This window comes from Schistocerca serialis, chromosome 3 (assembly GCF_023864345.2).
Source record: "Schistocerca serialis cubense isolate TAMUIC-IGC-003099 chromosome 3, iqSchSeri2.2, whole genome shotgun sequence".
NCBI classification, from domain to species: Eukaryota; Metazoa; Arthropoda; class Insecta; order Orthoptera; family Acrididae; genus Schistocerca; species Schistocerca serialis.
This window is the reverse complement of record NC_064640.1, coordinates 522,392,713-522,402,176: the sequence shown is the minus strand read 5'-3', so window position 1 is coordinate 522,402,176 and position 9,464 is coordinate 522,392,713.

Sequence of the window (9,464 nt, the reverse complement as noted above, 5' to 3'; positions counted from 1 at the left end):
ATTGCTGGGTGCCACTGTTGGAACTGCTTCTACTGAGATAATGTTACTTGTTGCTGTTTGCACTTGCCCAACATTACTGGATGCCACTGACGGAACTGCTTCTACTGAGATAATGTCACTTGTTGCTGTCTGCACCTGTCAACATTGCTGGGTGCCACTGATGGAACTGCTTCTACTGAGATAATGTTACTTGTTGCTGTCTGCACCTGTTCAACATTGCTGGGTGCCACTGATGGAACTGCTTCTACTGAGTTAATGTCACTTGTTTCTGTCTGCACCCGTCAACATTGATGGAACTGCTGCTACTGAGATAAGGTCACTTGTTGGTGTCTGCGCCTGCTCACCATTGCTGGGTGCCACTGTTGGAGCTGTTTAAATACTGATGATGAAATGTTATGGGACTGCTATTTGCACCTGTTGACCATTGCTGGGTGCTACTGTTGGAACTGTCAAGTACTCTGAGGAGTGCTACTTGTTTATTGAACTATTGAAAAGATTTTGTGTGAATATTTGTATAAACTGATTTTTTGTGTATTTACTGTTTCTGAAGTGTTATGAGACTCTTACCTGCACCTATTCGTCATTGCTGGTGCCATTGATTGAATTGTTTAAACAATATGACTAATGATACTTGTGTTAACTATTATGTAAAATCACATGTTCGCAAGCATTTGTATTCCTTACTGTATTTTATATATTAGGTTATTGAAGGGTCAGTGCAAAGCTAAAATTTATTTAGTTATGTGATATTTACTTATTAATATCATCTTTTATTTTCGTCTGTATTTTTTGGACGATTTTGGTGGTATTTTCACCACCAATGCTGGCAAAAATACCATCAAATTCTAGCCCGTGGAGGAGGGGCATATGAAAGGTGGCTACACTGAGTCACAGCGCCAGAGATTGCCCCAAAGATTATTATTCCGCCGCCTCCACTGGTGCAGTAGTGGTTCAGAGGTTGTCGTGGGCACTACTTGTTGAGAGGATGTCGAGAGCAGTACTAGTTCAGAGGATGTCGTGTGCAGTTGTTGTTCTGTTGGGCGAGAGAGTAGTTGCTGTTCGGTTGGTGTAATGTATAGATGGAAGATGTTGCAATGTTCACAGTGTATTTTTCGTCAATATATATCGAGGTAACAAAAAAAAATTATTTCACATTTCCTTAATGACAATGCCTCTTGGTCACAGGTTCAGTCAACAAAGCATCTGGCTCATGTTCATGTATTAGACTTGAAAATCTGGTTTCTATGTGCAATTATAGTATTTCTGGTTTTTCAATTAGTTCATTCTGAATGGTGTTTAAAATTTCTTGTCGTATTGAGGAAGAACCGTGCCAGATACATGTACGTTGAATCACACTACCACACACAGAACAGTTACACTTGTGCTTTGTTGTTTCGTAGCTTTTATAGTTGCAGGGGACTTAATCAATTGTGTTAACGGAGATTTCCTTTCATTCTTTATTGTTATTTTATGCAGTCAGATTGCGCACTAATACTACTCAGGGCCAACCGGTTACAAGACTTCGTAACCGGACACACAGCTACTAAAATTATTGCATTTTAATTAAGCCCCCATGCAATGTGTCAATGCTGAGAGGCGATATGTATGAAACGTTTTCCTCGGTCGCGCACAAGAAATCCAAGTGATTTCAACGCTGGGTGTTGTGGTTCTGACGGTCATCGCAGGGGTGTCAAAAGAAGGTATGAAATGTGGGTTAGAGCGGGCGCGACGACCTTCCCATCGTGAGACACGTCCACGTTTGCGCTGAGTGCAATTGTAGTGAAATTTGGTGACAATATTACATCATTAACCATGGAGAAGAAATAAAAACTTTAAGGTTCGCCGATGACATTGTAATTCTGTCAGAGACAGCAAAGGACTTGGAAGAGTAGTTGAACGCAATGGACAGTGTCTTGAAAGGAGGATATAAGATGATCATCAACAAAAGCAAAACGAGGATAATGGAATGTAGCCGAGTTAACTCGGGTGATGCTGAGGGAATTAGATTAGGAAATTAGACACGTAAAGCAGTAAAGGAGTTTTGCTATTTGGGGAGCAAAATTACTGATGATGGTCGAAATAGAGAGGATATAAAATGTAGACTGACAATGGCAAGGATAGCTTTTCTGAAGAAGAGAAATCTGTTAACATCGAGTATGGATTTAAGTGTCAGGAAGTCGTCTCTGAAAGTATTTGTATGGAGTGCAGCGATGTATGGAAGTGAAACATGGACGATAAATAGTTTGGACAAGAAGAGAATAGAAGCTTTCGAAATGTGGTGCTACAGAAGAATGCTGAAGATTAGATGGGTAGATCACACAACTAATGAGGAGGTATTGAATAGAATTGGGGAGAAGAGGAGATTGTGCCACAACTTGACAAGAAGAAGGGACCGGTTGGTAGGACATGTTCTGAGGCATCAAGGATCACAAATTTAGCATTAGAGGGCAGCGTGGGGTGTAAAAATCGTAGAGAGAGACCAAGAGATGAATACACTAAACAGATTCAGCAGGATATAGGCTGAAGTACGTACTGGGAGATGAAGCAGCTTGCACAGGATAGAGTAGCATGGAGAGCTGTATCAAACCAGTCTCAGGGCTGAAGACCACAACAACGACAACCCACCTTACACCCCACATGGACTTCTGAGCTCTGGCCTTTTTTTTCCTTAGCATGTGTCGATACCTTGCTGTTTGCAGCGTCACCGAGTCAGAGGATGTCGTCGCAGGACACCAGTTTTGTACCAGTAAAGAGAAAGGTTGTAGGCACGTTTGAGCAAAACTTAGAACTTCTGCGTCGCAATGGGAGACAATTACGAGGGAATAGGACTGTTGAGTAAAATCTACTCTTAGTTGTTTCACTGACGAAAATAAAAGAAAAGAAAAGAGTTTGGTGTGGCTGCGAGGCTCGCCATGCTGAAAGATCTTTTAGCACGTGAGTGGGCGTTGCGGCGCCGCTTGTTATGCTTGGCCGCGGAGGAGCGCCTTGCTGGACCGAGGCCACACGTCAGCTCTCGTCGCTTCCGCCAGGGCTAGTTAGCTCACTCCGTAGCGGCCTTCTTGATACACTGTTCTCAGCGACCACGAAGTTGGGGCTGAAGCTCGCTTTGCCAAGCGTAACAAATGCCACCGGGAGCGAACATGCTTTCAGCCTTTAAGACGGAGTATCTGCCTAGTGTACCATGGGGAAGACCTCCAGGCTTTAAAACAGTGTCACTATTACAACGTTGCACCTAAATAAAAATATGACCGGCTAGTTTGTGATAAAAATGTTCTGTCGTAACCACAAGTGTCGGAACGAAGATGAAGAACGGAAGATCAGAGGAGGCGGCGAAATGACCTCGGCCAATGGTGCGCTGATTAGGACCGCACCACGACACGAGCGCCCTCAGACCGAAGTGAATATAAGCTCAGCTCCTGCCAGCCTCGGCCGCTCAGATCGGTTCAGTATACGGACATTAGTGGAACGTATTCATGGAGCGTGCTACAAGAACAGCTAGTAGAGACCCTTAACAGTTTTGTCTGGACTTGTCTATAGTGACGAACATAACGAAGCATCTCCGTAGTGCTTACGCTTTGACCGAACCTCCCAGTAACAAATATAGCAACGTACCTCTGAATCATTTCACTGTCTTCCTGTAATCGAACCTGGTTTGGTTCCGAAAGACTCAAACACTACTCAACAATGAGCCACGCTAGTGTCCTATATGTGGTCTTCATTACAGAATGGTTCAAATGGCTCTGAGCACTATGGGACTTAACATCTGTGGTCATCAGTCCCCTAGAACTTAGAACTACTTAAACCTAACTAACCTAAGGACAGCACACAACACCCAGTCATCACGAGGCAGAGAAAATCCCTGACCCCGCCGGGAATCGAACCCGGGAACCCGGGCGTGGGAAGCGAGAAAGCTACCGCACGACCACGAGATGTGAACTCATTACAGAAGAATCACACTTTTCCAAAATTCTCCCAGTAAACCGAAATCGACCATCGTTTGCGACCTTCTTTCTTTCTTTCGCTACTGCCTTTATCCCGCATTGTGTGCAGGGTCGGCAGGGTTAAGTACGGATTTGGCATGGTTAATTGTAAGGGGTGGCCAGATGACCTTCCTGCTGCCACCCTATACCCCCGGGACGGACTTAGTGTACCCCAGCTGGCTGTGTCTAGTGTAAATCGTGAAATAATGTGAATGTGTTTCAAATGTCTGCGAGTCGTGTAACTGAGGCGGGACGTGGGGACCAGCCCGGCATTCACCTAGGAGGATGTGGAAAACCGCCTAAAATCCACATCCAGGCTGGCCGGCACAGCGGCTGTCGTCGTTAATCCGCCGGGCGGATTCGATCCGGGGCCAGTGCGCCTACCCGAGTCCAGGAAGCAGCGCATGTTAGCGCTCTCGGCTATCCTGGCGGGTCATCGTCTGCGACTACTACTTGTAGATATCCCAAGTTAAGTATTGTCAACCTGCTTTATAGAAATAAAACTACTATGTTATTTGCTTGAATTGTTGTATAGCATTCCGAGAACGCCGCATTCCTTAGGCACCCTATACGAAACGAGTAGCCAAGACCCAACAAAAAACAAGACTTTCGGCATGTTAATCTACAGCATGAACCCCAGCGACAAAATTTCCGTCTATGTTCAAAGATATTGTCCTAGTATTTTAACACCAGAGACACGTGGTCTCACTGGTGGCTCGCTGGTAGCAGTTGAGTCGGTTTACATTCAGTTACAGATGTCTGTTTTCTACATTTTTTCAATAGTGTTCCGCGAAAAGAACGTCATCTTCCCTCCAGAGATTCCCATTTGACATCACGAAGCATCTCCGTAGTGCTTACGCTTTGACCGAACCTCCCAGTAACAAATATAGCAACGTACCTCTGAATCATTTCACTGTCTTCCTGTAATCGAACCTGGTTTGGTTCCGAAAGACTCAAACACTACTCAACAATGAGCCACGCTAGTGTCCTATATGTGGTCTTCATTACAGAATGGTTCAAATGGCTCTGAGCACTATGGGACTTAACATCTGTGGTCATCAGTCCCCTAGAACTTAGAACTACTTAAACCTAACTAACCTAAGGACAGCACACAACACCCAGTCATCACGAGGCAGAGAAAATCCCTGACCCCGCCGGGAATCGAACCCGGGAACCCGGGCGTGGGAAGCGAGAAAGCTACCGCACGACCACGAGATGTGGACTCATTACAGAAGAATCACACTTTTCCAAAATTCTCCCAGTAAACCGAAATCGACCATTCACCTTTCCCAATACCGTTCTTACGTGATCGTTTCATTACATAACGCTCTGAAACATTACGCGGACATATTTTATCGACAGTGACTGTGTCCGGCAGTAGACCATTATTACAGTATTCGAGCATTACAAATTGTTTGTTCTATTCATCTGTATGAACTTACATTTTTCCTCATTTAGAGCAAGCAGTCATTCATCACACTAAAAAGAAATTCCGACTAATTTATCTATATCCTCCAACAGTCACTGAACGACGATACTTTCTCATATATTACAGCGTGATCAGCAAACTGTCACAGATTTCTGTTCACCCTATCCGTCATATCATTTACGTATACAGAGAACAAGAGCTGACCTATCACACTTCACCTGGGCGCTTCTGACAATACACTTTCCACCGATAAACGCCGGAGTTGAGGAGAACGTACTTGGTACCATCACTTAATAAATCTTCGCGCCAGTCACATAACTGGAAACTATCCGTACACTTGGACCATCGTTAAAAGTCAACAGAGGGGCATGGTGTCAAACGGTCTCCAGGAATCTAGGTATATGGATTGTACCTGTTGTCCTTTATTCACACTTCGCACGTTATTTTTCCAGTCCCTTAGGACTTTGCGCTGTACCACAGGCTTCCGATGAATGTAAGCTAAGTAAGGGAGCAATGTCGAAGAGAATTCTCTGTAAAACAGAATTGGGATTTCTTCTGGCCCTGGCGAGTTATTTGTTTTCAGTTCTTTCTGTTGCTTCTCAGCGCCATCGATGTCTATTTCCATGTCGTTCATACAGGAGTCTGTGCGATGGTCAGACGATGGTATACCTGCACGATACTTCTGCGTAAATGACATTTTACAAGCGATATTTAAAACTTCTGTTTTCGTTTTTCTGTCGTCTATTGCCACACCGGACTGCTCAAAAAGTGACGTCCTTCACTAAGGTGCGATGGTTGAAGCTGTTTCCTTCACACATCGATATTTTTATAGACGCACGATACTGCCTGTCGACATTTCCACGTTCTTTTTTGACCTGAGAGCGCAACAGTCTCTGCTTCCTCAACACTTTCGGAATTTTGTTATTAAACCACTATGGGTCTCTTCCGTCTTGTTGTTGACGATAGGAACGCCAATTTAACTCTCCGTTCTAAAGCTTGCAATGAGCAGACCTACTGTTCTGCTATGTCTCCGGTTTTTCCCAGATGCGTCAGTTGTAACTTACGTTAATAGTGAAACATAGTGGTGTGGATAGGTTTAGGAATAGTTGGCCGATATGCAACCCGTGTATAGATTCACTGAATGGAATCCAAGAGCGGCACAGCGACGCTATGCTGAGCTGTTCCCGCAACGACAGAAACATCACAACTATATAACACCTCAGGATGTGACATTAATCTGCGTTTTACATTTTCTTGATTGGATATTACACGATTTTCCGCTGTTTTCAGTGTACACTGACGAAAAAAATCGCAACACTAAGAAGGAGTTGTGCTACATAAACGAAATTTGCTAGGCTTGTTTCTATATCTGAAAGATTATGTCTATTCAGATTTCGAGCCAGAGTGGCGCTAGTAGCGCCGCTATGAGCACGCACATCAGGTTTGCTTTAAACACACACTGTAACGGTCGTGAGCGTTAGTTATCTTTGAGACTGGACGTGGTGAGTTGAAGTTAGTCAAGAATGCCTCTAAGGCGACAAAGACGCCATTATCAACAGCTCAATGAGATTGAAAGAGTTCGCGTAATAGGAATACGAGAAGCTGGATGTTCCTTCTGCGATATTGCAGAAAGACTTGGCAAGAATGTAGGCACTGTATACTCTCGCTGGCAGCGATGGTGACGAGGATGTACGGTCGCAAGGAGACCGGGCTCCGTGCGGCCAAGTCGTACTGCCGAGATGGAAGACTATCATGTTCGGCAAATGGTTCTCAAGCATCGCACTGCATCAGCCAGTAGCAATTTGAGCAGCAATGGTTACTTCGAGCGTAGCTACTAGCAAGACGCCCAGTAGCGTGTATTCCACTGACCATTGGCGACATTAGTGGAGTCAAGCGAGAGCTCACTGGAGGGCAGGGTGTAGGTCTGTTATGTTTTCTGTTGAAAGCTGGTTCTGCTTCAGTACCAGTGGTGGATCTGTGTTGGTTAGAAGGAGGCCACTTGTGGGCCTGCAATCAACCTGTATGCGTGCTGGACGCACTGGATCTACACCTGGAGTTATGGTCTAGAGTGCGATTTCGTATGACAGCAGAAGCAATCTCATGGTTACTCCAGGCACCCTGATTCCAAATTTGTAGTATTGTGGGGAAGGCGAGCCAAAGGTTGCGTTTCATTGGCAGGACACTTATAAGATGCAACAAGTCCACTAAAGAGACAGCTTACACTACACTCGTTCGTCCTCTGTTATAATATTGCTGTGCGGCGTGGGATCCTTACCAGGTGGGATTGACGGAGGACATCGAAAGGGTGCAAAAAAGGCAGCTCGTTTTGTATTATCACGTAGTAGGGGAGAGAGTGTGGCAGATATGATACGCGAGTTGGGATGGAAGTCATTAAAGCAAAGACGTTTCTCGTCGCGGCGAGATCTATTTACGAAATTTCAGTCACCAACTTTCTCTTCCGAATGCGAAAATATTTCATTGAGCCCAACCTACATAGGTAGGAATGATCATCAAAATAAAATAAGAGAATCAGAGCTCGAACAGAAAGGTCTAGGTGTTCGTTTCTTCCACGCGCTGTTCGGGAGTGGAATGGTAGAGAGATAGTATGATTGTGGTTCGAGGAAACCCTCCGCCAAGCACTTAAATGTGAGTTGCAGAGTAATCATGTAGATGTAGATGTAGATGTAGATGTAGTCTGGTGATTCGACCTGTTGTGCTGCCATTCATGAGCAGCATTCCAGGAGATGTTTTCCAACATGTTAACGCCGGCTCACATACCGTTTTTGTAATCCAACATGCTCAACCGTGTGTCGAAATGTTGCTTTGGCCTGCTCCATCACCAGATCTGTCTCCAATCGAGCGCGTATGGGACGTCATCGGACGACACCTGCAGCCTCATCCACAAACAGCATTATCCTTCCCTGCTTTGACCGACCAAGTGCAACAGACGTGAAACTCCATCCCACAAACTGACATCCGACACCTGTACAAAGCAACGCTCGCACGTTTTCATGCATGCATCCAACAGTTGGGCGCTTATTAATGTACCATCATTTCACATTTACAATGGCTTATGTCGCGCTTACATTAACCTGTGATGTAGCAATGTTAATCACTTAAATATATTACCTAGACAAATGTATTCCTGGAATTTCATTCCTCTGCATTAATTATTTTTTTGTGTTGCGAATTTTTTTCCATCAGGGTATTTTCCCAGGAATAAAATTATCTGGGGTGTCGAAACGAAATCATATTTTTTCAGTTTCAAAATTTTATTGAAACAGTACCAGTATCTAAGCTTTTTAGTATTTCATGAAGGTTTATTAAGAAATCTGTCACTGTTGCACTACATATATTTGGCGACTAATTTCGAACGAACTGGTTCATTCAGAAGCCTGATCTACAGAAGCTACAAAAAAAAGTATAATTTTCTTAGTGATCAATGAACAACAATGTAGAAATACAATATATACAGATCAAATGTAACAGAAATTAATTCTTTGAAGTCTAACATTCCGGAACTGAAAGTGACCGATCGTAATAGCAAACATTAAAATGGCAGTACATATTTTATAAAGTGATCTCAGATGACTGTTACAATCAACATGTTCCTACTTAGCAAGCCAGGATCAAGCTGGAAGTCAACACAGCAAACAGTCCCAGAAAAGGATGGCGCTAGTGTCATGCTGGTTCAAAATGGTTCAAATGGCTCTGAGTACTATGGGACTTAACATCCATGGTCATCAGTCCCCTAGAACTTAGAACTACTTAAACCTAACTAACCTAAGGACAGCAAGGACAACACCCAGTCATCACGAGGCAGATGTCATGCCTCATGTACAAAAGTACGTCCGCAGCCCACAGGCATGCTGCTTTTTAAATGCGGATGCGTCGAAGCACGTTTATTGAGCTTTTCATGAATGCAGTAAATGACAGTGATAAATGTTGTGGTGTCACCGCCAGACACCACACTTGCTAGGTGGTAGCCTTTAAATCGGCCGCGGTCCGTTAGTATACGTCGGACCCGCGTGTCGCCACTATCAGTGATTGCAGAC